Genomic DNA, 5,602 nt, shown 5'->3' on the forward strand with positions numbered 1-5,602 from the left:
AGGATGCTAAGGAAAAGCTGGATTTCTTCCTAATAACCAGTTCGCTTGCTTGCCCACTTGCCATGGAGAAGCAGTTAATCATTTGGATCTCCCTTCTGGCCACATGCGACCTTACATGACAACATCCAGGCACTGGCTTTCTGCTGAAAACCAGGCCAATCCGGATGGCAAGCTGCAGCCGTTGAAAGTCTGGGGTGACCCAACGTCCGTTCACGGAACGAGGGCTCATGGCAGTGGAGACCAGCTTACGCCGTCCTCTTTTTAAACAACAGGAGGCGGGGAAACCAATTCCTGAACAATCACTGTCTAGGGAACACGTCTAATTCCAGCCTTCGCTTTACAAGGTGACCGTCACCACCATTCTTGGACATCCACTCACATCCACGGCCATCGTGACTGGGGATGATGAGGGTTGCAGTCCAACACATCTAGAGGATGCCAGGCTGGGGAAGGCTGGAACGTTGTTTGCCCTGTTGGTATGAAATCAGCCCTGCAGCGCCAGTAGGGATACTGTCTGCAATAGTGGTGTTGGGGAAGGGTAAACTTTGCCAGTGTTTTTTATTAAGCAACAAAAGTTATGGAAGGGTGACCTAGTTCTTTCTCACCAAGAACTCCACAGTTCTTAGCAAGCAGCAATCAAAAGGAAGATTATAAAACTAGCTGGCCGCCGCTCAGGATCTTCTCACAACCCTCCGCACTCACTCTCTGTTCTTGGGCCCTACGCGGTGGTGTGCAGGCACTTAGCCTTGTGGACTGATCAACTGGAGGTGAACGGGCGTGTGAAGTGGGGGGGGGCAGCACCTCCCGCTGTGCCACCATCATGAGCGCAAATAGCAAAACCTGCTACTCTGCAAGAAGGACAAGATTTTCGTTGTAATCTCTCAACTACAGAGCATTAGAAACAAGTACACGCCATATGTGACCAATCATGCCGGTGATCTATTACTTGTCTAATCATTAACTTAAGCTGCCATATAAGAATTTGCAGTCCATAATAAATCATTTTGCAGGAATGATTCAATGTACTACTGACTAATGTGAAACAGCCTCCTTTCCACAGGCAGTGGGCTGCCAAATATTGTTTCAAAGGATGGAATGATAGGGAGGGCAGGGAGAGAAAAGGAAAGAGAAGGAAAAGAAGGATTTGTGATCTACCATGAAATAAATTATCGTAGCTGTAAATCTCTAACACATCAGTGGTGGTTTGCAGATTACTGGGTTTAAATGCATGGGAAGGTGAAATGAATGAGGACCAGGTCTGCAGTGGTCTTGTGTCTCTTCACAGGGCTGCTTTGCAAAAGTGAGTAGGACTGCCCTGCAAAAAGCTATGGGGCAGTGTGGGTGGCAGCCACTACGGAGAGCTGAGCATGACCTTGTGATGCCAGTCAAAGGGATACAGAGGCCAGCAGGAAGGTTTCCCCATCAAGCTGCTGGATGTTTCCTGCTGCTATGAAGGTGGTGAAACTGCTGTTTCTGGCAGGACGTTTTTGGGTTTCACTGTGACTAAGCAATACATAGGTGTGATGTCTCAGTACAAGCAGGAGCAAGGACCACACGGGGGGAGGAAATTGAGTGGCTGCTGGCTTTACTGGGGGCTTAAAGAATCTCTGGTACATGAGCAGTGAAGTAGGAAGCAATGAAAGAGGTATTCACTCCATACAGTTTTTAATTGCCCAAGTCTGGGAAATTAAATCTTCTGGCCTTTATGATGAATGTCATTCTTCAGTTGCAAAGTCACGCCTGACTTTTCACGACCCCATGGACAACATTCCTCCAGGTTCTCCTGTCCTCTACCATCCCCTGGAGTACACCCAAGCCCATACCCACCTCTCCAGTGACCCCATCCAGCCGCCTCAACCTCTGTCGTCCCCTTCTTTCTGATGAGTGCTATTACTCAGTGGTAAACAGAATGTACTTTGCATCTGCTCTGGAATACTTTAATCCATTCTTCTTTAATATCTTCTTCCTGAGCCCTGTTGCTAAAAACTTGTGCAAGGAATGGTGTGCCTTGACACAATTAAGTCTGGCCTCCCTCCATGTGGACTTAAAAGCAGAGGGCCAGAGGCAACCTTGCGCAAGTGGATGCTTACTAGCGCCATGGGACTTTGTCCTTCTCTCTTCTCCCCAGTGCCCACCACACCGCTTGAAAACCTCCTTGACGGGTGTCCCCTGCCCTCTAGGACAGATTGGGAGTGGGGAGTCACTTCTCCCAGTTCCATGGACAGTAGAATAGCTATTCTGGATCAAACCTTGTCTAGGTCAGCATTCTGTTCCCCAGTAGGATGGCAGATGTATGTGAGAAGCTCACCCAATATCAGTGCCCCCCCCCCCGTCTGCCACTGCCCGGGAACTGGCACTCAGAGGCATTCTGCCTCTGTCCTGGAGATGAGGAATGGTCCTCACATTTCCTAGGCAGCTGCTGATACCCCTCCCTGAAAGAGGTCTGGGCTAGTGGCCCTCATGGCACCCTGTGCTAGCAAAGGCCATCGTTTAATCTGTACATTACAGCAACTCAAATAGGTGCTGGAGCTGTCCTGATCTGTCTGATGTGGTTGGGAGAAAGACAGAGCTGGCGTGCGTGTGATGGGAGAGAGACAAGCTGTAAGGTGAACGGAATGGCAAGTTTTTTAGATGTGTGTAAAGGGAGAAATTGTGTACCGCTCCCATTCCAAAGCTGGAGGGGAAGGTTTAGGAGCAGCTTGGTCAGGCGCCTGCCTGCAGTTATTAGCAAGACCATGAACGAGGCTCAGCAGAAGAAAACCAAGGCATCCAAACTCACCCCGAGAGTGACCGCGAGGCTCCAGGCAACTCCCCACCTGCAACAGCGGAGAGTTGGACGTGCATCCTTCTCTCCTGCCCCCTGGTGTCCATTGGTAGTAATGCGCTGGACTGCAGTGACGGGACACGAGATAGCTGCCGCTTTCCCGAGGGAAGCAGAAGGAAGAGGCGCAGAACAGGATACCTGCTGGTCTGAAATAGGAGAAATATGCGCAGCATACCTGAAAGGGCATCGCCTGCTCTGACACACTCGGCTCGTCCAGCGGCAGGAAGGGTGGCACAGCCAACCCCTGCCGTTGCCCAGGCTTCGCCGATCGCTCGGGGCAGGGAGAGGCTGCTTGCCCGGCTTCGAGCTGAAAACTGTTCGAACCAGGCGCGATCTAACTCAGCCAGCCCCACCTGGCGCCCTCCAGATATTTTGGACCACAGTTCCCAGAATTCCAGGCATTTGACCATGCTGACTGGGACTGATGGGAACTCAAGTCCAAAACATCTGGAAGGCACAGGGTAGGGGAGGCTGGTCTCACCCATTTAGCAACACGATCCTAAATGAATTTACTCGGGGGCAAGTCCTACTGAGTTTAATGGTGCTTAATCTTTGGAATGTGTGTTTAGGATAGCAGATTAACACCACTGAATGCCTCCTGTATTTCATCTCAAAATGATTGCATACTGCAAAATTGGTCTTTCCCATTCACACTGAGAGACAAAGCTGGTCCCGGCAACCAGTGTGGTGTAGTGGCAAGAGTGCTGGACTGGGATGGAGGGCACCTGGGTTCTGGTCCACACTTGCCCATGGAGCTCCCTGAGTGACTTTGGGCCGTCACAGATGCTCTGTCTAACCTACCTTCTGTCTGAGCAGGGCTGTCCAGTGCAGGACATCTTGGAGGGGGTTCATTCAGAAGGCCCCCATAAGTGAGAGGGTCGTGGCACATCACAACACAAACAGGTCTACGTTACAATACCTGAGTCCAGTAACTTCACCATCACATCCCAATATTTCTTTTCTTCCTTTTCCTACTCCAAATTTAGAACCACCTATCAGTGTTGAGTTTAATGCAATGTAGGAACAAAGCTAGCAGTGAAACCCTGTGTAATTGGTGGCACTTCAGTCTCACAGCTGGTCTTGCACTTGGATTAGTGAAGGTGTTACGTTTGGCTTGAAATAGCCCACTGAGCCAGACCTTACTGATTCCATCTTATGCAGGTCCAAGGGACAGAAACCTCCCTTTTCCATGGAAGATGACCCAGCTGAGGTTATCTGTAGTCCAAGTGCCACCACTTAGTCATTCGATTCAATAGTAAATTATTCAGGCATCTGAATAATAAAAGTCTACTAGCATCCATCTCAGAGCTGGGGATGAACCACTACCTGACAGCAGGCAAAGCAAAGCAAAACAACTTTTCTAAATTCTCCACCCAGAGGATAGATAGAAGACTGAGAAAGGACGTGTGTATGAGGGGGCTGGCCTTCCTTTTTCAGCACAGGTGCCAGGAGCAAGTTGCCTGGAAGTGAGTGAAGCAGGCCCAGGAGAGAAGCGAATGGCCCAGGTGCCATCAGAAGTTGTTTTTCCTCAACCAAAATGGGGAAGAGCTGATATAGGCCCCAGAAAAACATTGCCAGGAACAGAGCAGGACTTGTAAGAAGCAGGTAGGCAGCTTAGCACAGGACTGTGGTAGCCAGACAGTATTTTTCCCTTTTCCTTGCTCTTTGCACTGATTGCTATTTTCCATTGCTTACTGTTTTGTGCACAGAATATGACCAGCCTTTTCCCCATTCTGTACCTTTTCCTGAACCCTTAATAACCCTTTGCCCTGTTTTCACCGGAACCCGGAGTGTGTGCTTGGGGAGCGAAAGTGGGGAGGCTCACAAGAGCCACGCCATGGCGTGGGTCACAGCACACTCTTTCGACAGCCTGAGGACACACAAGGTGCAGCGTGCTGTTTGCAGTCTGCAATCTGAATGTGCTCCCCTAAGGAAAAGGTGCCCAACCAGAGGACTCCTTGGCCAGTTGGTCTGAGGAACCCAAATGTTTGGGAACTGAGGAGATGGGTTTCTTCCACTCCAGGTGATGGTAGCCAGTACCAATAGGCAGAGTTGCTCCAGACCAACTCCAGAAGGGGTTGCCTGCAGGCGCCAAATCACCACTGAAGGTATCCAACATGTGGCATCAGATTCATGGTATGCAGGTGACCCAAGCTTTCCATTCAGTCAGCGTGCAGCATCTCAATCTGATTGTTACCACCCACATGTGTGTCTCCTCTAACTTTGTGCCCCTGTTTGGGGGCTACAGTGTAATGGGAAGGGAGGGAACCCTTCATTGAGACTGACTGAGAATGTTCCCCTCTTTTTAGACCCTGCACAGGAGGCATTAGGGCAGACATAAGGCTGGGTGGAAGGGCTGCCCTGGACAGGAGGTCGAATGATGCCTCCCCTGTCTGTGCATCCTGATCCCAGTGCCCATACAGAAGGTGAAAAAGGAAGTTTAGGTCATCTGTGTGCCACACATTTATTGTGGCATGTAGTTTATTATTCATGCTTCTGCACCGTCACTCAGCTTCTGTGACAGGAGAGGAAAAGAAGGCCTTTAGCAAGCCTGGTAAAAGCCACCTAACCCCTCAGCCAAAGTAGGTTATACGACATGGCGTGATTTGGTCATTTGTGTACAAATGTAAAGTCATTTTTATAGCTCATCTTGCATGACATGTGCAGTGAGTAGAAGAATATAGAGTATAATCATTTCTAAATGTTGTGCTATGTGTTTTCACCTCAGGGCCTGGTCCTCCTCCTAGATTTGAAGATTCATTAAAAAAAACCCCTGTG

The sequence above is a fragment of the Varanus komodoensis genome, unplaced genomic scaffold (genome assembly GCF_004798865.1).
Source record: "Varanus komodoensis strain SLA01 unplaced genomic scaffold, ASM479886v1 scaffold5, whole genome shotgun sequence".
Taxonomy (NCBI): domain Eukaryota; kingdom Metazoa; phylum Chordata; class Lepidosauria; order Squamata; family Varanidae; genus Varanus; species Varanus komodoensis.